We start from the raw sequence: 26,802 nt of genomic DNA on the forward strand, positions 1-26,802 counted from the left end.
GTAGTATTGAAACGTGGTGCTCTGTCGACACGGCGATGTGGCTCTGTGCACCTTCAGGGCGTCCTGACGTCCTCCAGACTCCCGCCGGGATGCGGGGGCCTTGCTTTCCTGCCAACCAGACGCGCAATAACCAGAGCTGGGTCCTCAGAACAAACAGGGGCTTATCAGGCACCACAGAGTTAGTCGGCACCTCCGTTTGTTCAGGGGAGTCCATTGTGTGTGGAGCCGGGCTGGTTTTTGTGGGCACATTGTCCCAGTGCCACTGGGGAGAGCCTCTATCACTGGACCACATCCTTGTATCGGCTGGGGTCCATCTCCTCCACGGACCGGGCCCGAGGCAGCTGTATTACAAAACCCTGACCCGGCTTTGTGCAGAAAATAGACAGAAGGTTTGTAAAGCGGTGAAACGCCGCATGGGTGCCATGATTTGAATTTAAATGGTCATGATTTGAATATAAATCCGACCCCATCAAAGCAATGAATTCCTTCATGATTCTAATCATTTTTATGGAAAGTCACCTGTTACTATGTAAAGAGCAGGCAGCCTAAAATAAAGAAAGAAAGGAAGGCTTGCAGTTATAACCTAAGCAACAGAATGATGGTCTGGAGATGAACAGCCCAGTACACTTTGGGACAATGTGTAAGCTCTGCCGTAACCTTGGTGATTTTGCTAAACCTTCCCATCCTGAGACTCACAGAGCAGGAGGAATTAAACGTGAAGTGAAAGCCTGCTGCTCTCGGTCTTGTGAAAGTACACAAGAGTACAGCAGATGAAGTCATTATTTTGTTCTTTTGCACAAAAAGCCCCCCGTAAGATAAATAGGCCTGGCAGAAAACAATATTATCTGGATGGTTATGAGGAATGCCAGAACAAGCGCCAGACATTAAGAGCATCTTAATACAAAATACAAACATTAAAGTTTAGGGAAATGGTAAAGATGGTACCCAACAGACTTAATTATCATTAAGAACAAATTGTCACACATTTTTATTAATTCTAGTAGGAATACACAATGGAAATTGCATACCTAAATCTTTCAGGAAAGCAGCAGACATGGCATTATTTATTTTTTGGCATTATATATTTAAAAAAAAAAGAATAAAACAACTTGTCCCATCATAAAGTCCACACTTTGTTGACCAGTTTCCTAGCCGTGAACTTCCTGTAAGAAGACCACTTCCTGTTCGGTGTGTGCAGACTGGATGGCTTCTGAGAGCTCTGGTGTTTCAGGAGACACAGCTGGCCTCATGAGCTCCGTATAAATCCACACGCTGCTTCCTGCCTGCTTAGAGGGACACGGAGGCTGCCAAGCCAGATGGCACTTCAGCCAGTCAGTTTTGTTCTTTTCAAGACTCAGAGACACCACCAAGACTGACAGCTGAACAACGGCTGCCGATTGCAGCTAGAGTGACCGAGCGCCGCGCTGAAAGCAAGCCGAAGGCCGCAAATGTAAATATGCTGAGACAGAATAAACACAGACACCTTACTGGAGATTGCACACAGAATCTCTAAATGCATGTTAACAACATGCTGGCTTAGCACTGAAATGGCAAGTCAGATGCCTAAAAAAACAACCCAGTTACCAACAGAGACGGAAAGTTCAGGTCCAGAAAGTAAAAATCCAGACCAAGGTTTTGTTTCAACCAACCGGTGCAGTTTAAAGAGTCACAGTCACAGAGTACTCAGTCGGTTAGTTGAAACAAAACCTTGGTCTGGATTTTTACTCTCTGTACCTGAACTATCCATCTCTTGTTAGGAAAGTCATGGGCTTACCATCACAGGGCAGCATGTCAGGTTAGCTGTTCTCTCCCACAGCACTAATATTTCCTTGTTAGAGGCTCATGATGTTCGTAAGGCAGCTGTGAGCTGGGCAAATACATCACGGGAAACAGCACAGTCACATTTGGATCCTCTGTGCCTCCTTGAACCTCTTAATGACTCCCAATTTACTTTTAATTTCTAATGCAAAGGCATTTTATTAAGTGCTATGGAAGATACATTTATCAAAGTGAAGTAGTATTCTGTTCACTTTAATCTGGCAAGTCAGTCATTAAGATCAGGGAGATATGGTGCAGGTAGGTGGCTAGGGGCCACAGGTACCTCGGTGACGTCGGTGACAACAGGAGCCTGCAGGAAGATGCAGACAAAGCAGTTTTTGCAGTGCACTGTGTGCAGGCAGGCACTGCACGTATAACCAATCACTGAGAGTCAGTGTCATGCTCTTCAGGTGTCTCATAACAAGGTAATGGGGTCTTCTGCTCTGAACCAGCTAGATCTGTCATAAGACTGAGTCTTGGAGGGAAGAATGGCATCCAAACTGAGTTCCCCCATCTGGGAGAAAACTCAGCTTAACACTAAGCCACTGAAGCTGCACTCAACTGCACACCGTCCGTGTTCATGGGGCTGCTTTCTTCCTCACCTCTACGACCCACACTGTGCTCCGTTACTCATTTCGTGGGGCTGTTGTGCTGATGAATTTGCACATACGTTTGCAGTGCTACTGGAAACAAATGCAAATAGGCCTCATGATACGTGGACTAGCAGAACAACACGGAGGAGCCTCAGAAGGTGCATTCAAGGAGATTGAACAGTGACCAGAACAGAACAGAAGGACTAGAAGCATACACACAACAACATGGAGAGCAAACGAAATGATGAAGCAGCCGAAAAACGCGAAATAATACAGATGCTAAGGCCAAGTAACAATAATCCAAGGGCTTCCAGAAAGTTCTTACCAAATGGACTATAGCAGTTGTTGTCGTTGATGATGATGATGATGATGATGACAGATATCAGTTAAACAAACAAACTATACAAACACAGGAGCAGACAGGAGACCCCAGTTGACTTAAGATGAACGCCACAAAAATTCCTCCTTTCCCCAGGCTCTGCCCCTTCCTGTTAAACTTGTCCCTTAAAATGAAATATATATAAAATATGTACTTTACAAAAAAGCAAGGGAGGCCCTAGCTTTGGGAGATTGCCTTACATTGGAGATGCCCAGGGTGTATTTAGTACATTTTGTCCAGTGTTACCACCTTAATTGGTAAATATTTGCTTCTGCTTGAGCCCTGCTGGCCAGTGAGCCTGGTCAGTATTAGCTGAACATGGTGTTTATATTTTCCTTAAAGATTCAGGCATGCATCAAGTGGATTCTCTTCACTGGAAATTTACAAATGCATAGCCCCTGTGTCCCCAGCTGTTCAATATTCACCTTCAACTCACCCTCTCAGTCTTAACGTGATCCAGCATCAACATTTTATGAAGATGACTCAGCAATTTGCCTGCAAAAATCAGTCAGCTGGATACCATGAAACCGTAGACATAGCCCCAAAACACTGACTGTTCTGTACATCAAAATAAAATACACATCGCTGTGTTTACTGGCTTATTTCCTCTTATCACAGCTTTAAAATAAAGAGTCCTTGTTTCCCTGCAGTGAAGGTAAGAAACTGTGAAAGGGACTGGGGCAAAGGCTGCTTTGGGGCTGATCTGAGATCTGAGGGCACCCACTCTTCAAACCAATGTTAGTGTTTACTGTGTATGTCCCAAACCTCGGAGTCAGGCACAATCTCTCTTCATGCTATCTTAATATTGTCAGTCTTGCATGTTTTATTGAACATCATCAAGAAGGGATCCTTTTAATACAGTTCCGTTCCCAAAAAAAGTTGGGACGCTGTGCAAAATATATAAATAAAAACTGAATTAAATATTTGCAAATCATATAAATCTTTATCACAGCTACCCATTACTGGTTCTCGGCCTTGTCCCATGCATACAGATATATCTCAGGATTCTCTCTTTATATATCCAATCATCTTACCTGACCTGTTGCCCATTAACCTAATTAGTTATGAAATATTTAACCAGGTGTTTTGTTTTAGCGTTAAACAATTTTTCTTTTGTTAAACAAAGGTCTTTTGTTTCCCCGTCCCAACTTTTTTGAGATGCCTTGCAAGCATCAAATTCAAATTGAGCATTTATTTGTCATTAAACAATTACATTTCACAGTTTCATCATTCGATATCTTGTCTTTGTTCCATTTTCAGTTAAATATGGGTTCATTTGATTTGTAATTCATGGCATTTTATTTTAATTTATATATTACACAGCATCCCAATTTTTTGGAAACAGGGTTGTACTAAAGGAACCACAAAATTTGATCCAAATTAGTCAGGAGTCTGATGTATTTCAACTATGTCCTTTGCAGCGAACTCAGATACAAAACGGGAGACATTTACTAGCTGAGCACAGAGAATGTATAGAGTATATTACCGCGTTATTAAAAACAGCATTTGGGGAAGCTGGGGTGGTACAGTATGCACACGAAATAGGTGTCTGAGTAAAGAAATGGCTGGGTGCACTTATGGTTTTTTTTTCTTCTCTACTGAAGCTATTTAGTGTAAAATTACATTTAAAGGTCAACTGCTTGTATTTTGTACTGATTTAAAGAACTGATCTTTCAACTGTTAGTAGAAGCTGTTTGCAGTACAAACCAGCATGTTAAATTACAGAAGAAAACGTGCAACTGGGCAGCTCTGAAATTAACATGTATGAAGGTTAGTTCAGTGTTTCCTAGAAAGATGCACCTATGTAACGAAGGCATCAGTGTGTACCTTCTGCAGGGAGAATTTCCTCTGGACACCTGGAGAGAAACGACCCAGGTTTTCCTCAACAGCCATGACTCACGAGGGCTTGACGTCACTGAGAAGGACACAGGTCCACAAAGAGCCACCAGAGCCCTGAAACTACATGAATATGGACTCACTCCCTGTAGCCTGGTAGAAGAACATCTCGCCATCTTTAACAATTATCACATTTTTAAGTACCATGTATGTGATTACTAAGGGTTCCGGGACTGATTCACTTTGGTTAACATGTGATAATTGGTAACAATGATTAAATCACACCACAGATCACCCCCAGGCAACATACTTAGGGGGAAAACCTGGGTGGGTATGGTGATGGTGATGGTCTTTAACCTGGTGGCCCCCAGGCAGGGGGGGTGAGCATGAAGGAGATGGTGTAGCCTAAAGCCAGGGATTCACTGCCGCTTTCCTTTGCGCTTTTCCCTGTGTAGCAGGTGTGAACTGGCTTGTTAGCACAAACCAGACCCAGATGATGAATTGGTTTGTATCCACATGGAATCTCTGCTAGTGTTACCCAAAGGAGGGAGGGAGGGATACAGGGAGGGAGGAATGGAGGGGGAGGAAAGGAGGGAGGGACAGAGGGTGGGAGGAAAGGAGGGAGGCGGTAAAAGGAGCAAGGGAGCGAGTAATGGATGGAGGAGTGGCGGGGGAGGAAAGGAGGGGGAGGAAAGTAAGGAGGGACAGAGGGTGGGAGGAAAGGAGGGAGGGAGTAATGGAGGAAGGAATGGAGGGGGAGGAAAGGAGGGAGGAATGGAGGGTGGGAGGAAAGGAGGGAGGGTCGAATGGAGAGAGGAATGGAGGGGGAAGAAAGGAGAGGAAAGTAAGGAGGGACAGAGGGTGGGAGGAAAGGAGGGAGGGAGTAATGGAGGAAGGAATGGAGGGGGAGGAAAGGAGGGAGGAATGGAGGGTGGGAGGAAAGGAGGGAGGGTCGAATGGAGAGAGGAATGGAGGGGGAAGAAAGGAGGGAAGGATAGTGGATGGGAGAAAAGGAGGAAGGCAGTAAAAGGAGGGAGGGAAGAAAGGAGGGTAAGGGAGAGGGAGGGAGGGAAGGGAGAGAGGGAGGGAGGATCTGATTGTCAGGCTTCCCACGGAGCCCCGGAGCAGCGTGGTCATTACAGGCTGACGGACAGGTCTGCGGTGATCGACTCGACAGAGAGGTCTCCATTAATCTTCCCGGGAGAAACAGCGGCCTTTTGGGGCGGGGGCGGGGTGAGGTGGGGGGAGCTCTGTGAAGCGTCCTGATAGTCAAAAATAAAAGCTTAACAGCACGGATGAGGGACAAAAAAATCCAGCATGCCATCTATAGGGGTCAGCCCGAATCACACTCGCACCCCAAAACACACACTCTCACCCATCTCACACAGCTTCAAGGACAAAGAGGAACCCCCCCAGGACATGGTCCCACGGGAGGAGGCCGAGCAGTAATCAGAAACAGAAAGCAGAGAATCATCACTCAGTTCCGACTCTGAAAGATGGCAAGGTTTCAAACTGCAAAAGGGAATTATCCCGGATTATACAGCAGCTCTGCGGAGTGGCGATATTCTTACTTTAAATCAGTGCTGAGATTTCAGACCTGGAGTACACTTGTGTTTCTGTAATATTGATTGTAGGGTTTTATTAAACACTCGGAGTAACTTCAAACTCTCTTCAAGCCGTTTAATCATGTGAGTCACATAACTGGCTAAAAGTTATGTATATGTGTGTATATGTTAAAGTTAGGTTATGTATATGTGTGTTTCTCAGGAGCTGGAATTGTTCAATACATGCAATTTAGATGGATGCATGGAATGGCCTTACTGGTTCTGTGCATTCGGAATGATAATCAAGCTTTAATATGTATTTATATTTGAATACTTAAACTTGTGGCCTGTCAGAATTTGACAATGATTTATGTTAGAAAATTAAATGTTACCTTTATCCAGGCATTTTTTTTATCAAATGACACTCGGATCTTTAGCATTTGAAATGACCTGAATGGCATGACAGTGTGGATTTGCGTCATTCTCTTGCACGCTCAGCCTGGTCCGTCCTGCGTTTCATTTGGCGTGAATTATGGGTGCTCGTTCCTTCATTTTTCGTGCCCCTTTCACTGCATGTGTCCCATCATATTGCACTCTAAAAAAAAGCTTTCAAGAAGGATTCTGGTTCTAGCCGAGATGTACAGCAAGCAGGTCAGGTACTCTCACATCTTCAGCCCTTAACCAAGGATCACAAATTGCACTTTAATCACAAAACACCACAGACATCTTAGAGAGAGAAAGAAAACTCTCGACACTGAGATGGGACAAGTCATCATTGTATTTAACATTTTCCACAATTTAGTTGCCGCATGAATTAAACACCAGAGCATTTAGAACAGGTCCCTCCTGAAGCAACTTCATACAGTGATCTGTACTTATTGGAAAACAGGAAACAAGCAACAGGACACAGGAACCAAGAAACAGGAAATGGAAACCAGGACACGTGAAGTAGGATTGAGTAACCGGGACACGAAAAACAGGAAACAGGAAATGGAAAACAGGACACGCAAAGCAGGAAACTGAAACTGGGAGTTGGAAACCAGGAGATGAAAACCAGGATATAAGAACCAGACACAGGAACCAGGAAACAGAATCCAGGACACAAGAATCAGGACACAGGATTCGGGACCTGGGAACCCGGGAATGTAAACCAGGATACTACACCACAGCTTGAACTCAAGAACCAGGTCCTGGGAACCAGGTCTTGATAACCTTGGGATTGAGAAAACAGAAAACAGGACATGATATAATATTAATATTAATAATAATATTAATAAAAATGAGGTGATGATGACGTAGAAGAAGAAGAGTTGTACCAATTTTTAATCAAATTTTAGTAACAGCTTGGTAGAAACGGGAACAAGTACGAACTCATCTTTTACAGCAAAATGCTGCAAATATTTGGTGCATCTGGACCTTCTGCAGGTGTTCTGCAGTGTTTCTTGCCTTGGCACTGCTGCATGCCATCTTGGGTGAGGCTAAAGTCCCTTCAGCTCGCAGCTTGCCTGCATTTAAATGCGACTGACACGTTCTGCTTACGCTGTGACTTTGGGGGAGTGTGCCAGAAAGCGTGGGCGTTTGTTAATGCGGGGCCTGGGAGCACAGCCCTTAATATGACGTGCGGTTGGCGTTTTTTTGATGCATTCTCCATTATTAATTCTTTAAGTGCGGTGCAGTTGTTCCGAGACACCGATCTATCAACACAAAAAAATACCGATTCGCCCAGTGGCGAGAGGAAACTCAAACTGCTGCCGTGGGCTTTGTGAAGAGGGAAATATATTACACAGCAATCCTGCTTTCAAAGTCACAATCCATTTCACAGCATCAGCATTTCATTGAACATTTTTAGTCTTTATTTGGTTTAAAAGCCAAGAAGCATTTCATGAAATTGCAGGGCAGGGCAGCAGCACATTGATGGCTGTTGGCTGATGTTCTCCAGACGAGCTGTCTGTCCTGGACATCTTCTCAGCGCTGGCCCAGCTCACCGAGCTCTTGGTTTCTCTGATCTCCTTGCCTGTGTTTTTGTGGAGCATGAAATGTATTGTTTGTAAACTGCAGATGCAATTACGGCTGAATGGAGCCTGTTTGCAGAGCCACCTCACAGCTGGCTGGATGGAATTCCCAGGTCCCTCCATGCTCTTATTCTGAACACCTGAAGGAGGCGCTGTAGTCCACATGTGGCTCCCCAACCTTTATCTGCTCTTTATAGCCTGTCAAAAGATTTCTGCTTCATACAAAACCCTGTGTGTCTAGCTTATCACGTCATTACTAGAGCAGGTGGGTGGACTAACCTCATCCGCTGTTTTCTGGATGTTTCCTTCTGCGTCACATGAGAAAATAAGCAGTGTACAGTATAGATGAGTGAGTGGGTGTCAGCCTGTGTCGTTTCTTGCATGTATTTCGTTATTTTAGCTTCATGCAAAGATGGAATTCAGAAACATCTGCTTTTTCCCATAAGGCCAGACTGTGCAAAAAAAGAGGCAGCAGAACCAGAACCCGAATTGGACCCAATTAGTCCAATTAGCCACAGGTGAATTTGTAACTTCATAGTTGCAGACAATATTTGTGTATGATTTCAGGTTCCCAGCATGCATTGCAAAGTTCTAAATATCCACCTTGTGCCTGTTGTTTCCAGGATAGGCGCCAGACCCCTGCGACCCTGCATAGGACAAGCATTTATGGAAAATGACTGAATGAATATTGCTTCTTTAGTGATTTATTATTTATGAAAAGAAGTTGTATGCCCAAGATATTTTCTGAACATAATTAAATACTGTCGGTGAATGTAATCTGCTCTCCCTCAGGTGCAGGAATTTTACTGCGGGATGCTTAGTTGCTCGTCCTGCTGGGACACAACGTTGGCCTCATGGGAATGACCTGACATTGGGGGAGGGAGGGGCAGGGAGCACACAGCCCGAGATCCTGGGGCATCTTAACCCAATCAATCAAGTACTAAAATTCACGGTCTGAGACAGCTGGTATTTTCTGGTTGACTGTCTCCAGCAGTGGTGAATTATCGATATGGAACATTACCAGAGTAAAACCTGCTGACAAAGACCAACAAAGTATTCAGTAAAAGGTGCAGATATATGACAGTGTTATGTGAATATATACAAAGGGGAGGTTTCACATGCAAGGTGCAGCCGTTCCATTTTAAACCCAGAGTGCCGGCTTTTCTCCATAATGCCACAACTGCTTTAGCTTTTTGTTTTTCTGAATTTAAAATCACCAACAATGTGAACTGTGATTGTCTAAAGCGAGACACGATGCATTAGTATCAAGTCATATGTTATCCACTCCAAAGGAAGCAAGTCCTAAATAACAGCTTCAATCTGCATTTCCCAGGGCACAAGCAGTATTCCGGGGCTCATTTCCAGCCGCCTTCCCTGGTACCTCCTGTTGAGAGCCTCCAGACCGCTTCGCTTGGCCCGAGACCTCTCTATTTGGCCCAGAAGCTCTGACATACCCCGGCACTGTCCTCGTCCACCCACATTCCCGAATCCTGTGGGCATCATGCATTTATCTTCATGAGCACACCAGGATGTGACAGGCAAGCTTGTGCCAAATCGACTCCCCCGCGCAGAGATGCATCTCCAAATGGACGGCCAGCTTCCATCATTCACACGAGAAGCAAAATAACTACGTGAGCCTCAAACGCTAAATAGAACGGGGGTTTGGTGCTGAGAAAAGGGGTTTCGAGCTAAGATCCGTCCTTACCATCATGTTTTCTGCAGTTCCAACAGAAGGAGAAGTTTGCCTCCTTTCAATTTTGAAAATATGGCCTGTTATCTCTGTGGCCTATGATGCTGATCCACTCTACAGCACAGTGAGGCCAGAAGAGGTGAGATGTAGTGAGATATATGAGGCCAGAAGAGGTACAGTATAGCTAGGTCTATGAGGACAGAAGAGGTACAGTATAGCTAGGTCTAGGAGGATAGAAGAGGTGCGGTATAGCTAGGTCTATGATGACAGAAGAGTTGTGGTATAGCTAATGGTAAGAGTCCAGAAGAGGTGAACTATAGTGAGCTATAAGAGGTATTGTGAGGTAACTCCCCGCTTTTCATTCTGATTGTAATCTAAGCCGCAATAAAAATCCGTTCCTAGGATTTTGGAAAAGTACAGTGATCACAAATGGACTGAAATGCACCATGTGTCCGGAATAATGTTTATCTCCATTGAGTTTATTGTTTCCAAATTACACATTGGAAATATCAGAAACATCACAGAGCTTCCAGGTTACAATAACAATTATAATAATAAACTGAATACAGGGGACTACAGTTAAATGCAATGGCTGCTGATTAGCGCATACCTGGGCCTCCTGTAGCTTATTCAATATCTCTTGATCGAAATTCTGAGCCCAAACAAACAGCTCACAGAGAAATAAAAAATGAAATGCTTTTGTAAATGTCAAGGATCTTACACATATTGATCATCTGCCATCTTCTTTCACGTGGCCTGATTGTAAAATACCAAGAGGGTATGAAACAAACAGCTTGCTTAAGCGTGAAGAGGACAGCTAGCTAAGATGACCTGCGGGTCTTTGGTTGCAGGCTAGTCTGTGCCCCTGGGGTTGGGCTGCCTGCCGCCTTATCCTGCCTGGTTTTCATGTACCTGCACTTGCTATAGGTCACTGGGTGTGGTGAGAAGGAAGCTCAGGCAGGAGCCGAAGCGGGCGAGGGGCTGGATTTGTCAGGATCAGTGCCCGTCTGGCCCTGTCCCATATGTCTTGTTCCCATTCGGCCAGCAGGTGTCGGTGGCCACCCTGTCTTGTAGCCCCTTGTCCCTAGTGTGTTTTCCTGCTCCCCAGGGTGCCACAGGCTTAACTGGAGAACGATCAGTGGGGCTGAAGGACTACAAGATGGAGAGGGGGGAAGCAGGATGACCAGCAATAGGCACATAGGACATGGTCGGATGGACACTGACCCTGACAGGTTTGACTGTAGACCTGGATCACACCCCCGTCACAAAGCCTGACTCAGCCGGACATTTGAAACAAATAACCGGGAAGCTTAGAAATGTATTATTTTGCTTTTGGTCTGAAAGAGCAATTAAACATAATTAGTAGTGCAGGAAAATCACCACCAAGAGCAAACCTCCATGAAATGCAATTCAGTAATGTTTTTACATTTAGCTTGTCATGATGCTGACAATATCAATTCATTATGTTAAAGACAAATAAGGGGTGGGGGGGGCAGATGCTTTGTTCACGCTTCAGAAAAGATTAATTAATTTTTCAGGCAAAACTTAGTCATTTCTGTTGCTTGCATACCTTTAAAACTGCTTCAGAGCGGGACCATAACGATGATGCATGATGTTTGGTTTATCTGGGCCTACTCGCAGTATAAAACGAAGATTAAGCACTGAAGCAGAGTGCAGGTAGCTGCCCCTTACCAGGCCGATGGCTGAGGGTCCCTCACCAGCTCCATCTGTAGGACAAGCGGGTTCAAAAACGCCGTATGACTAATCTTCACCACGGCATTTTATTCTGTCAGCTTTGTGCAAACAGCTTCTTTCAGTATATAGGCATTACTGTGCCTTGACACATGGCTTGTCTCACACTTTTTCCATAATTAGAGTGTACATACTTAGTTAATGCTGATAAATGTCTCCCGACTTTCTGCGTATTACAGATATGAAAAATGCGATCGGGCGAAACAGCACCCTTCATCACTCTCAGCAGTGCAAACAACATCTCTGCGTGGAGACCTTTCTGGACAGCGAATGTTTCCGTATCAATCCATTTTCAAGGGGCATGTTTTGACAGCAGCAAAAGTAATGTGTTCTTCCTCGTAAATGGCTTCTCAGGTCAGAAAGAAAAACCCCAATATGTCATAATAGTATGTCGATATGAGGTGGGGCCAAATTAAACAATATTAGCAAATTCAAAACAAGCATCTTTTTTATGGGATCAATGACAGGTAAGTTAACTTGCGGCACCTGGAATGGGAGAAACCCCCCCCCCCCCCCAAAAAAAAGGGAGATGAACCAACCCTCCATCTGAGGCTCCACCCTCCTTCTCGAACAGCATATAGAGCACAGGTATTAGACTCCAGTCCTGGAGGGCCGGAGCCCTGCACATTTTTAGGTTTCCCCTCGTTTAACACACCTTATTCAACTTCTTGTGCTAATTACCACATAGCTGTTGAGCTGAATCATGTTCGTGGTGGAACAAGGAAAGAACTAAGCTAAGCAGGGCTGTGGCCCTCCAGGACTGCAGTTTGACACCTCTGATATAGAGTATACCAGTTTAGAGTGTACCAGTGTAGAGTATACCAGTATAGAGTGTACCAGCACCCATCATGCAAGCTAATGAGATACTACCGTAATGCTGTCCAGTTAATTTCACGCTCCCCCCATTTTTTAGAAACTCCAAAATTCACGTCACTTCACAAATTCCTTGAAATAAATGAATGGCCAGCATAATCTGCTATATTATACATTAAATTAGGGATTTAATGCATCCTCTTATACACATGTATTTATGCCCTGTACTGTTCTGATATTTTTAGACATCTCCCATTCTGTTAAGCTAATGCAAAGCCGATACAAAATTAACACTGCCTGCTAGTGAGCTTTTGCCTTCTTGGAACAAAATCACTTTCTGATGAAGCGCCATCTGTCATATGTGTCCAGAAATTCTGATCTTTCCTTCAAGAGGTCAGTGGCCATACTTCAGCCCACAGCTGTCCATGCCATTTGAAAGATGGATACCCGCTTCTACCAGCTTACAGGCAGCTACATCTTAACTCCAAGTTTTGTGGAGCAATACAATCACTGCGCATTCATTAAAAAAAAAAGAAAAGTTTTTGGCAGTGAACCCATCTGACCTCACTTATTGATTTTAACAAAGGCAGATGAAAAAATGTCTATATTTTACGGACTGGGTGTTTTTCCCTACAGTTTAGTCTAATGAATTTGAGTTCTCACTGAATTTTGACGCCTCACTGCTTGATTTGACGCTCGGTGCCCTGCTGCTGTTCCCCTGCAGTCAATCTCAAGCTCACACAGAGACATCTGTCACAGGGCAGGACCCGGCACTCGAAAACACAGCACCGCAGTTCAGTCTGCTCCCCAATAAAGGTAAAAATAAAGCTGATATACAGGAGCCGAGGTGACTCACATAACCCTTATTAAGAAGCACAGGTGCATCTGCTGTCCGCTCAGTCAAGCTGCTGTCTTCTGCTATGATCCTGCTCTCAAGGAAGTCAGTTTTTAGATGAGCCCCTCATTTTGGGGTGGGCACGGGCTTATAAAACACAAACTAGCCCCCCCATGTTGCGGCTCGAACCGTGATTGAGTGCATTCGGCACATCCCGCGCTGAGGCACGGTAAGTGTCGACGGGAAAACCGGCTATTTTCCATCCGTCGAGTAAAGCTGATGGTGTTAGAGGTAGCCATTGTGCTGGACGGCCTGGTAGTGAAGTGACCGATGTTTTTTAAGGGACACCGCAGATGTGACCAAAACGATCGGGATGTGGTGCAGTGACATCACTCTACAGCTCTGCACACGTTGGACTGTATGGTGTGACCCGAGGCCTCTGAGAGCTGGCAGACAGCGGGGAGCTGGTTGCCAACACCAGCCGGCAGCTGACATGCGTTCAGGCAGATGTGCGTGATTGGGTTTGATTCCGGAGATACAGGCCGGGGTCCATCACGGTCTGAAGCGCATCATTCACTTTTACATTATTCATTTGCATTAAATTTAAATATACAATCCTTGCAATATCTCTACAAAGACTTTCTCAACAAGATGCAGCAGAAACCTTTCACCCACATGCATATTAACAACTATACATATATCTATACATAATTCAGCTTGAATTAGGCTGGATAAATTTATAAGAATGACAAGTTCTTCAGTTACTTTTATACTTATGTTATGCCAACTCCGAGTACAAAATAAAATCTTCTCCTTTTAGGTTCTGTTGAATATATTTTTGAATTTGGAATTTTCTAGAATTGGTGGTTGGACTGTGGTCTAAATGTTTGGTGTTGATGACTCCATCCTTGGACAAAGTAACTGTTACGTACTGGGGAAGCTTGGACCAGGGAAGCAGAGGCAGGACTCGAGGTCTAGGAAGAATACGGGGTTTAATCAAAGGAAAGACACGATGTCACGCCCGGCTCGTCCGATCCTCGTGTGTGCCACGCCCCCCTCGTTACCTCATGTTACTCCCTGATTGTGATCACCTGGTTCCTATTATTTCGGCTTGTCTTGTGTATTTCAGTCCGCGTTCAAGTCTGTTTCCCCAGGTCTGTCATTGACGTTTGTACCGTGTGATTAGTGTTATTCATGCTTTTCCCGATTAAAACCCAGTCTTACTGGATCTCTGTCTGCCCGTGTGGTGATTCCCCGCTTCCTGCTTAATCGCCCGACACGGAACACAACACACGATCGGGAGACAACCACATAACGTCAATGACCGGACTGGGGAAACATACTGTAACGCAGACTTAAATACACAGGAGTAATCAACATGACTGGAAACAGCTGGTGACATTGGGATTCCACACGATGTAGCGAGGGGGGTGTTGCACACAGGAGGATTGGACGAGCAAGGCATGACAGTAGCCCTGGACAGAACAAACTGAATTTGTCACATCTAAACAAGGGAACATTCGGCACATTCCCAGCACTCATCTATTTGTGGGTGATAAGGGATACAAAGTGAGGCAGAGCGTCACATTCAATAGGTGCAGGGTGTTCAGGTGTCTGCCACGAATTCAGGGTTTTCAAGGGTCTGCAGGGTGAACACTGTGTTCAGGGGTCTGCAGGAGGTTCAGGGGCTTGCAGGTTGTTCAGGGGTCTACAGGGTATTCAAGGGTTTGCAGGGGGTCTGCAGTGTGTTCAGGGTGTTCAAGGGTTTGCAGGGGGTCTGCAGTGTGTTCAGGGGTCTGCAGTATGTTCAGGGTGATCAAGGGTTTGCAGGGGGTCTGCAGTGTGTTCAGGGGTCTGCAGGCTGTTCAGGATGTTTAGAAGTCTGCAGGGTGCTCAGGGGTCTGCAAGATGTTCAAGGTGTTTAGGGATCTGCAGGCTTTTCAGGGTTCTTGAGGGTGATCAGGAGTCTGTAGGGTGTTCAGGGTAAAAATCCTCAAAGTAAAACATTACTCCGACTCACATGGAGCAGTAAAGATTTCACAAAAATCTATTTTTATTTCCTTTTTTATGTCTCACGTGACTTGATTTGCATTCTGCAATCACACAAACTCATAAAGGTCTTTCAAAAAATTTAGCAAACCCTGAAGCTTTTTTTTTTAAAAGAGGGTACATTTGTACATATTCCAATATTTAAAAGCCTCTGCTAAATATTTGAGTTTTGCATTAATATTCCATATCTGTCTGCTAGATTCATCATTCAAAATGAGCCAAATCCTCTGATAATTAAGCCCTGCTTGTCATGCCCGCGGGGTCTGATATTAGTCAGATTAATACGCGAAATATGAACTACGCCTTTTAAGTTAAGAGCCTGATAACACTAACTGTTTATGAATAAGAAACAAGGAAAACAGTCTAATCAGCAAAACACCTTGGTGGGGAGCAGCATGTAACATCACTAATCCTAATCCTAACCCTAACTCTTATCTTCCAGCAGAGTGTGTACCATGACATCACTAACCCTAACCGTAACCCTCATCTCACAGCGGAGTGTGTACTATAAAATCACTAACCCTAACTGTCATCTTCTAGCAGAGTGTGCACCAGGACATCGCTAACCCTAATCCTAACCCTCATCTCCCAGCAGAGTATGTACCATGACATCACAAACTCCAACCCTAACTCTCATCTTCCAGTGGAGTGTGTACTATGACATCACTAACCCTAACTCTCATCTTCCAGTGGAGTGTGTACCGTGACATCATCCCTACCCACTGATGCATATTATCTGCCAAATACTAGGTTAACAGGAGTCTTAGCTGTTAAGGGAGTCTGAGTTACGTGCCGGTGCACTATCCTCCCACAATCCCGCCTTTCACAGAGGATCGGTGAAGAAGCTTCTAGAGATGCTGACAGCTCTGGGAAGTTTATCTGTTACAGTTTGATGCAGAGAAGCAGATTTAAGCAACAACCTGGATCTTGACAACCACTCAACTTCATGTATACCATAATATGCAGTTTTTTTTATTATATTTATTTAATAGGGCAAAAAAACAACTTACAAAAATAACAATGCAGTTGTGTATCTGAAATAGTAGCAGATCTCAGCAGTGTGTGTGTGTGTCGGGGGGGCGTGTGGATCAGTTTATGAGAAGCAGCTCTATGGCCCTGCTGTTGATAATAAGGCTCAGTAGTCCATGAAGACCTCATTAAAAGCTTGTTAAAAGGTGGGGGCCCTGTTATCATTCTCAGCAGCACTGCCAAACATAGAAGGAAACTATCCAGTAATAAACACATAAACACCTGGCGATTAAGAAAAAAATTATAGTTCACCTTGAAGGAAAAGAATGACAAATATTTAAGCAGAGCCTGATTAAATCCTTCCTCAAATGTTGAAGGGCTACCCTTTGTGTTGTTCTGAAAATTCAATGGAAACAAGGCCAGCTGCCTAGGAGGCTTTGGCCAGCTGGTGAAGCAACTGGTGCTGCCCCCTGCAGGAGGGGAGGCCAATTTGCAATACTGACAGGGTAAGTGACAGTTATTGTTCTGGAATACCTATCTTTATTTTGACATTGTAGTTACTTAGTGTAGCTCAGATGAGATATTTTCAACTGAATTTAATACTGGGGGATGCACGGGTATGTCGGGTGGGTGGTGGCACCATTTATCTTATATGAGGCAGGCCTGGATTCATTTGTTAAGTTTAGGTCTACTTGTCAAAATATTTATATATTATTTCAGTAATATTATCTTTGTTCAGTTTTAAATATGGTTGAAGTCTGCTAACTGCCAGATCAGACTGCAAAGGTGGATAGTCAAAGTTCAGACCAAGATTTTGCTTCAACCAACCGGTTGAGCATAAAAAGTCACATTCACAGAGTACTCAACTGGTTGGTTAGAACAAAATCTTGGGCTGGATTTGTACTTTCTTGACCTGAGAGTTCCACGTATGTCAGAATGAATGAAACATATTAATATGGCAGCAGGATCTGCAGCCCTCAGCTTCCCTGGGCCCTTCCTGACGCTCAGTTTGAAGGCACAACTAAGCGGGGGAGTTTTCACTGACACAGTGTGATGCTGAGGTTACATTAGCAGCACGCGGCTGGTGATGGTGTCACGTAGCTCTCGTAACGGGGGGGGGGGGGGGGGTTAGTTTGTGAGGAGCAGAACATCAGCTGGCAGCTTCACAGAAGCCCAGCGTGACAGAGGGCGTCTCATTTTGTCGTTTTTCTGATGACCACCTTCTTCATTAAAAGCACATGAATTAGCGGGAAATTATACCTTTGCCATATGCAATGATCACACCTGCCATTCACACACCTGCCCTTTGAGGGCATTGAAAATCGCTCATCTTTTCAATCGAGTCACGATTCCCAGCACATTGTCAGTCATTGTCTGAAACACGCAGAGGAAACTGATATCAAGGGTTGAATACCCTTTGTGCTCTCTCATATACTTTGGAGGTCTTAATGATTTTTATACATATGCATGGTGGAAAAGGAAGCTATCTTTTGAATTTCTTCTACTAAAGAGGACATTTAATGCTACAATGAAGTAATGTTTTTATTTTATTTTATTTTTTATTTTAAAGTGATTATAATGCATAAATCTCTTAGAAAAGGCCATTGAAAGTACTTTAGATGAAATCTGAAATATTATTCATTACTAATTATTGTAAAGAATAGATTCACTTTTATCAGTAAGATGCTTCCTGCAGTAATGGCAGCTCTCCCAGTCTGACCCTCAAAGCACCAGCAAAATGCTCATAATGAACCTTCACGGCACTCGGCACAACCTGGAGGAGATGCTAGTCTATTGCAGAGCTCAGACTATCACTCACAGTTTAGAGACATCGCTTCACCTGCGCAGAAGGAAGTCATAGTACTCAGTGGAAACAGAAACAATATGGGGAGACTGGGCACCCTCACTAACTCCACACGCACAGAGTACTCCGAATAAACAAGAGCGATACGGGGACAGCAAACAAACTCCCAAACTACACACGCACAGAGCATACAGTGAAAACAAGAGTAGCATGAGGAGAACGAGCAAACTACACTCCACATGCACAGAGTACTCAGAGGAAACAAAAGCAACATGGAGAAAATGGGCAGACTCCCATACTCCACATACACAGAGTACTCAGAGAAAACAAGAGCAACATAGGAAGAGTGACAAACTCCACTTACACAGAGAACTCGGAGGAAACAAAAGTGAGACGGGGAAAACGGGCAAAGTCCCAATCTCCACATGTACAGTGGGGGCGGGACTGACTGAATCACTGCACCCCCTGCATGAAAACCACTAAACTAATAAAGGAAGAGCTTTGATGATAGTAAACGAAGGGGTTTATGGAATGTGCCGCGTCTCGACTTACGCCTGGACCTTCTTTCCTTATGATATATTGTTAGTTTGCGCTAGCAGATACACATGAGACTCCAGGTGTCAAATCTGCATGAATGCCTTCTTACAGTATGTATCTTAATGTATGACTGTTTTCTAACGAAGGCTAATATTCTGTCTTTCTTTGGCGGATTAGGCTGCTGTGTAGCCGCTGGATCTTATTGATTACAGCGAAAAAGCCTCCAATGAACCTCTTCTGGCCACTATTTTCAGAAAATAAAAACCCCACGTATTGCTGTTGTGTGGCTGCAGGATTCATGCACAGTGTGTCATCATCCCCCAAAATGTTGTCTTCTCACATCCATCTTCGGCTGCCTAAAATAGTTTCAGCTCCGCAAACAATCTTTCAGACAGCAGCAAATTGTCAGTTGTGTGATGTTGTGTCTCCAGACTCCTGCTCTCTCTCTCTCTCTCTCTCTCTCTCTCTCCTGCTCTCTCTCTTTCTCTCTCTCTTCTTTTCTCTGCCGATTCAACGAAACTTTGCTTAAAAGGGAAGGTTTAAAATATATACCGAGCTTTTAATGAATATTGTCTGCAGTCACTTTTTATTTTTTGTTTTGATTTTTTTATCTGGCACTGCTTCCCCAAATTTAAGCCCCGTCTCCATCAGCAGCAGCATCGCAACAGTCACAGGCCCCTGAAAGTAGCTGTGAGACACTCTGCCAGCTCTTTCTGCTCTTAGCGTACTCCGACGCCGGCACGGGCACCGGCAGAGACGACCTGTCAGCTGACGGATCACAGCTACAGCGGTACATGTGGGAGGCGAGCAGCGCCTGCAGCACAGGAGCTGGGACTTCAGGGCAGACGTGGAAACCCTGCAGATGTAGCGCAGACCGTGCGTAGGACCCAAACCCTGTAGACGTAGCGCAGACCGTGCCTAAGACCCAAATCCTGCAGATGTAGCGCAGACCGTGCGTAGGACCCAAATCCTGCAGATGTAGCGCAGACCGTGCGTAGCACCCAAATTCTGCAGACGTAGCGCAGACCGTGCTTAGGACCCAAACCCTGTAGACGTAGCGCAGACCGTGCCTAAGACCCAAATCCTGCAGATGTAGCGCAGACCGTGCGTAGGACCCAAACCCTGTAGACGTAGCGCAGACCGTGCGTAGCACCCAAATTCTGCAGACGTAGCGCAGACCGTGCTTAGGACCCAAACCCTGTAGACGTAGCGCAGACCGTGCGTAGCACCCAAATTCTGCAGACGTAGCGCAGACCGTGCGTAGCACCCAAATTCTGCAGACGTAGCGCAGACCGTGCTTAGGACCCAAACCCTGTAGACGTAGCGCAGACCGTGCTTAGGACCCAAACCCTGCACAAGGGTGCAGGAAAGACAAGAGCAACATAAACTCAGCTGCTTTGCATTTCTTGAAGCCACCAAACAGAAGATGAAGGTCTTATGGAGAAATTAAGTTTACAAAGGGACTCTGAATTTCAACATATGTTGCAGTATACTTAGGGTATTACATTTTCCACATCTGATAACTGGATTGGGTAACTGACTAAGAGCACGTTACCGGTCCTGGTATAACACAGGATGTTCTGCTGAATTAGCAGGATCTGATCAGATGGGGATGGAGTCTGGCACTCTTCATGTGAGCAGTGGACATGGAGGCATGTTGAAGCTAGGCCATGGAGAGGAGAGCCTAACCCTAACCCCCTGTTAGGGTTACCGAACCCTAACATTAAACAGTACACTAACCCTAACCCCTGTCTCTAACACTACCACTAATACTAACCCACATATTCCCTGGGAAGATGCATCTACCTGAGCCTCAGGGCCACAGCAGTGTTGTGTGTGTATGTGTGTGTATGTGTGTGTCAGGTTTATATTACATTGTGGGGACCAAATGTTCCCCACAATGTAATAATAAAAAAAAAATTGACGTTATGGGGACCATTTTTCAGGTCCCCACAAAGATCTATCAAAAACGTAGTAAAAACGCCAAAAGACTCCAAAGGAGTCTTTCCATTAGGAAATGGAACTGGAGCTAGGATTGGAAAAAAAACTGCTTTTGGAATTGGAGTTGAATTTGAATTTCAGGAAGATTTAAGTTCCAACTCCAGTTCCATTTCCTGATTTGGACTGGATTTGATCAATGCATTCCGGAACGGCCCCAACCCTGGTGTGTGACAGGTAGTCTAAACCCCCCCCACCCCCCACCCCCATGCGGTCACTTACTCTGACTGTATGGAAAGCAGGGTTCTTCCTGCGATAGGGGAGCAGTGCTGTCTGCAGATGTCTGATTCAATCGCCTCAGTGAAATGAGTCTCTGAGCCCCGGGTGACCCTGGGTCTTCGTTAGCACTCTGTCTGTATAATTAACAGTGAGCATGATTGGTGATGTCGTAAATACTTTAATTAGACGGCTAACTGATGCTCGTTGTTATGATGTAGTGACCCCCGCGAGAGTCTGCTGTAGGAGAGAGCTTCACTGTTGGCGTTGCTGTCACACACCTTGTGACAATTAATTTCTTAATGATCAATCAAGTAAAAAACAACAGTGATAAATATCAATGACTTGATCATCTTCCAGGGGAAAGTGAAAAGGGGTTTACAGAGATACGGTACTTAAAGCACGAAAATGATACCCCACCCCCCACAATAAAGCTGCCTCGTGCCTCCGTGCCTGAGACTCTCAGAGTCCCTGTGTCACCTTCACTTAACATTTTGTATCATCAAACTGCATTAAGGGTTGTTAGAATATGAATTATTATTATTATTATTTAAAGAGGTCTGGGAGTATTTAAACTGAACCCCTAAAAAAGCCATGAATAAATTATAAGCCATTATTTTAAGAATGTAGTAACGTGGTTGGACCCATTATGCTGTAATAATTAAAGTCAAAACACCAGGGAGAAACGTCATTCATTCTATATTCATTTAGATGCAGTCTCATCCCCCTGACCAAATATTGAAATGTTCCCTTTATACATTATAAAAGAGTGCAGCTTTTCTGAGGAGTATATTTTAAAGAATAATCTGTGCTTCTGCCGAATATAGTGACAAAGGCTTATCAATATTTTGAATTGATCAGCATGTTTGCGTGATTAAATTGGCCACTTTAATACCTGCACGTCTTCTCAGTTATACTGTAGCTCTACGGCCATGTGGCGCGTTTCCCTGCAGGTGAACCGGCTCGCGGGATCCTCATTGCAGCCAGACCAGGCCGAGGGGACGACCATGTAACACCTGACTCAGGCAGATAGACGGCCATTTCTGGAGGGTGGGACTGGACCGTGTGTCTGCCGAGGGGGGTCACCAGCCGCCACTGACCTGATCTGACACATTCTCATTCCCGCATCTCCTTTTTTATGAACACGGGGCCATAATATATGGCCAGAATTATGAGGACGTTTCACATCAGGGACAGCAGTTCAGCTCTGAGGAAGGGCTTTAGGTCGTGTGTGTTCAGTCACCTCACCTCTGCACCCCCACGTGTCCCACACACCAATTCTCCCTCATCAGCACCTCAGCTCCCAAGCTGCTTTTTAAAAATAGTTTCATCCTTCTTTCTCTCTCCTTCTTCTTGCATTTCTCCTGCCCTTCCTCTCCACCCTACAATGGATGCTCAATTCTTAACTCACTGGCGCCCCCTACATCCCTGGCCCCGTTCCCTGAGTATCTTATATCCCATGATGCCGTACAGCGTGATCTCCGTGCCCCTCTAATGAAAAACGTGGTGGTGAGGGAGACCACAATAAAACTCTGACCTCGTGAATATGACCAATCATCTGACATTCGCCCAGTGGTGACTAGTCTCTATTCCAGCTTCGATTTAACAGCGCCTTCCACAGGACTGCGTATTGTGGTGAAGGCTTGGCTGTGTTGTCATGACCGTAAATAACACATCTTTGACATTATATCACGGGTCTCACTCCTATATTTCCATAATGGCCACAGGCCCGTGATACATAACTATAATAATGTTCAGGCTGTGGACCGTGTCCTGTCTGTGGTAACCATTGATCCAGAGGTATTAAGTAGTTCTACGCTGCACATTCATTGGGGCTTCAGTGTGTAAAGCACGTCATATATATTATGAGTATAAGGAACACAGGATGTGAGAGAATTAATTTGGTTTTGAACGTGCAAAAAAAGCCTGGGTCTCGCTTTTCTAATGAGAAATAACTTAGCAAATCTATAGTTATATGGGTGTGTAGGTGTATGGATGTATAAGCATATGGGTGTATAGCTGTATGGATGTATAAGCATACGGGTGTATAGGTGTATGGATGTATAAGCATATGGGTGTACAGGTGTATGGATGTATAAGCATATGGGTGTATAGCTGTATGGATGTATAAGCATACGGGTGTATAGGTGTATGGATGTATAAGCATATGGGTGTATAGCTGTATGGATGCATAAGCATATGGGTATATAGCTGTATGGATGTATAAGCATACGGGTGTATAGGTGTATGGATGTATAAGCATATGGGTGTACAGGTGTATGGATGTATAAGCATATGGGTGTACAGGTGTATGGATGTATAAGCATATGGGTGTATAGCTGTATGGATGCATAAGCATATGGGTGTATAGCTGTATGGATGTATAAGCATACGGGTGTATAGGTGTATGGATGTATAAGCATATGGGTGTACAGGTGTATGGATGTATAAGCATATGGGTGTATAGCTGTATGGATGCATAAGCATATGGGTGTATAGCTGTATGGATGCATAAGAATACGGGTGTATAGCTGTATGCATGTGGACAGGACTGGACTGTGATTAAAAACTGGTCCTGGACTTCTGCCCAGAGAGGCCGACCACACACATGTACGCATGATAAATTTTGCCGCCCCACAATCGCATCGCCTCACCAAGAAAATGGCCCGTTTGCCATTCATTATTAAAATGACGACATCACTTTCCCCTCACAAACACCGTCACATGGAGAGCGATGGCCCGTGACGTTGACCCTGCAGAGTGTAGGCTGGCTTATAAGATGGAGGACATTTCACAGCTCACTCCACGTCTTACCTGAATTTGCGTGTAAGGTGATTGCCACGTGTCGACACCCCTTATGAATTATTACATTGCTCTCCCAGCTCATACTCGATGTTTAATACAGTTTTAACCCCGCGGACATTGCTTTGTGATAAGAATTCTGCAATATATAGGCGAGGCAATGGGAATTAAAGGCTGCATGTTTTATTCATCGGTTTTCATTTCATACTATAGTAATATGAGATAAATTTGAGCGCATATGGGGTAAGATAAAAGGTAACTGAGCAGCCGCTCTGCTAACAAAATTTGAAATAAATCATTCTCTCCCTTCAGGCCAGCATCTGGAAATGTGATGGCCTGCATTACAGTAAACTGTAAAGCAAAACCTACTGAGCGAACAGCCTCTGCAGTGTGTCACTAAGGGCTTTCTGGGTGTCGGCTTGTGGTTCCCTAATAGCACTATCATCCTGCCTGTTCCTAATAGCCTGCTTTCGGGTTAAATGATCGGATGAACAAATAAGAAGTCGATCCTCCCTACCTACAGAGGGCGCTATATCGGATGGAGGTGAAGTTGATGTGCTGTGACCTTTGGACTATATGTAGGTGATACTGTCACACTACTGGCATCCTTCTTGGGATGGATAAAAACAAAGTCTTGCACACAAATTGGAATGCACAGAGGCTAGATAACTTTGATACAGTAAATTCTTACAGCAATTTATTTTTCTATTGAATAGATTATTGTGAAACCGCTATCATACCGCTGAATTAACACGGGACCACATTCAGGCATCCGCACTCATTAATTTACGCTAATAAGATTCTTAGGTGAAGGTAACAGCACAAACAGCACATTCTCTAATGTAACCTGGAATGCATTTCAAACATCATCATTTATTTCAGATCCCACGGGGAACAAGCGTGATTTTTTTTTTTCCTCGAAGCACCACTAAATCACAGCGATATGGCTCTTCTGTGGCAGGGCTTTTAAATCAAGGTCAATGTTCTAGCAGCTGTGTGGAGCCTATAAGGCAGGTGGCAGTCTGCACAGAGCAAGGTGTCCCCTGAAAATGGCACCCATTCATTTCCCCCAGGATCAAATCGGGGAAATGGCCTCAGAATATAACAAGGCGATTTCTCTGAATCTATTACCACGTAGGGATGAATGCAGATCCGCAATGTACACAGCATTAAGTTCGCTCTGCGTTTATTCACGGGGTAACATGGGGACTTCTCACTAGACCAGTTATAATGATAAGCTGGAAACCATCACTGTACCAGTTAACGCACTTATTTTAATGTGAATGGGAATACTCCAGCTCTGTATAACCCAACATGGTTTCTTCTCTCAGATGGTTCCCAGTGGCCCTGATGATTCTACAGTTTCCCACTCACACCTGATGACAGGAGACACCTAAAGTTGTTTTTGTGGGGTTTTTTTATCTAAAGACTTAAATGACGCTGCATTTAAGTGCGACTACCATCATCTGGCACATTGGCTCTTTGGACAGCTAAAAACGTTGACTGGGGGCCAACAATAGAAGTTCTCATGTAAGGGTGGCGACTATGCCTGTAGCCAGAAATGAATTTTGGGGGGTGGAGGGGGGCCTGGCAAATTTCGAGGGGGCTTCAAACTATCTGGCTACATGCCTGCTGAGAAGCAAACGACTTCGGAGGTGGTGGGGGGGGGGGGGGGGTTCAGACTCGTAATTTTACTCAGTGGCTACATACTTACTGGTAGTTGTTGCCTGGGGTTGGGGTGGGGGGGTAGGAGGTGGTGGACAAAGCTACGTTTTTTTAGTATTTTTTGGTGATTGCTTTTGGGGGGGTCACTTGCCCCCCTTCCTGGAATACATCACCCTCCTTTCACTGTCTCCATGTGTGAATGCTTTCCTCGTGGACATGCTGATGTTTAACACATAAGTTATGGCTGACTAGGAGAGCTGAATTAAAAATGTAGCATACAGTATGAACCTAAACATCCTGCGTCAAACACCTTCTCCTCTTAGGGCATGGTTTAATTTGTAAATGTATGTCTTACTGTAATTACAGGCACATGTGTGTGTTTTCTGTTCTTTTGAGCATGTGTGTGTGTGTGTGTTTCATACGCACATTCACAGACCCACATCAATAAAACATCCACACTTTAGGATTACTTGAAAGGTGTGTGTGTGTGTATGTGTGTGCACGCACGCACGTTTTCACAGATTCCACAGTTGTAGCATTTATAATTTCCGGAGCAGTGATCGTCCTTCTGCCAGCTCCTTGTAGGCTTCCCAAACTTTCGCTTTTAGATGAAGCCGTAATTGTTTTTCGACAGTCTTTGTGTGGTGCTGTGAGATAAGCAAACATGGACCAAAGGCTTCCACACACATTAAATCACTTCCCACACACATGTATTTGTTGGTTTGGTTTAATTTAATACAAATTGATTGATTTCCCAGGATTGAGTACTCAATACTTTTTATGAATTCTGCTATAATAATGTTTTAATTAACTCATTTACTGATAAGGAATGATGGCACAATTATAAACAATTTACACAATTTACACCTCTAGTCCACAAGCTCTGAGGTTTACTCAAACAATCGTCAAAGGATTTTTAAATTAAATGAGAAAAGAACTGACATTTAAAGGAAATTTTTCAGTGACCAAAGGAGTTCCATTTAATAATAAAAAAATGATTATACAAATTCTAAAAGGAAAATTCTAGAGGGGTGTTTGTAGTTAAATGAAAATGGCTGGGACTGCATTGAACTGATGTGGTGACTCACTGTTTATGGGAAGCACAGCTAATGAAAAAGCAATGAACGGAGTTCTGAACCTCACATATTTCACATATATATTTCATAAAATGTAACCGATTAATTGATTCGTTTGTCAGCCTGCTGTCTCTGTGGATGGGACACATCCAGCTCTACTAATAGGTCGAGACGTGGAGGGACATGGAGGGACTTTAGGGGAAGTCGGCCAGTCGGAGTATGAGGAACAGGAGCCCAGCGTGATGTTGTCTGTTATAATTCTTAGCTGTTGATAATTCATTTTAGGAGGACTTTGACTTTTGAAACAAAAAGTACTGCACTTCCAGCTTATTATCATAAAACACGGCGAAACAGGAGACATCCAACTGAGAGGTATCACTCTGGATTAATATTTAACCGTTTAGCCTGATTAAC

This window comes from Paramormyrops kingsleyae, chromosome 4 (genome assembly GCF_048594095.1).
Source record: "Paramormyrops kingsleyae isolate MSU_618 chromosome 4, PKINGS_0.4, whole genome shotgun sequence".
NCBI lineage: Eukaryota > Metazoa > Chordata > Actinopteri > Osteoglossiformes > Mormyridae > Paramormyrops > Paramormyrops kingsleyae.